The following is a 252-nucleotide window of genomic DNA, read 5'->3' as shown; positions in this document are numbered from 1 at the left end:
GTTGTTATCATTATCATTATTATCATTATCACTATATATATCATTATCATTACATATATATAATTATCATCTTTATTATTATTATTATTATTATTATTATTATTATTATTATTATTATTATTATTATTATGATCATTATCATTATTATCATTATTATTATCATTGTTATTATTATTATTGTTATTATTATCATTATTATTATTATTATCATCATTATTATTATCATTATTATCATTATGCGCAATTCTTCAC

This window comes from Penaeus japonicus, unplaced genomic scaffold (assembly GCF_977035675.1).
Source record: "Penaeus japonicus unplaced genomic scaffold, GWHDUDI00000001_assembly GWHDUDI00000020, whole genome shotgun sequence".
NCBI lineage: Eukaryota > Metazoa > Arthropoda > Malacostraca > Decapoda > Penaeidae > Penaeus > Penaeus japonicus.
This window is presented reverse-complemented; position numbering follows the sequence as displayed.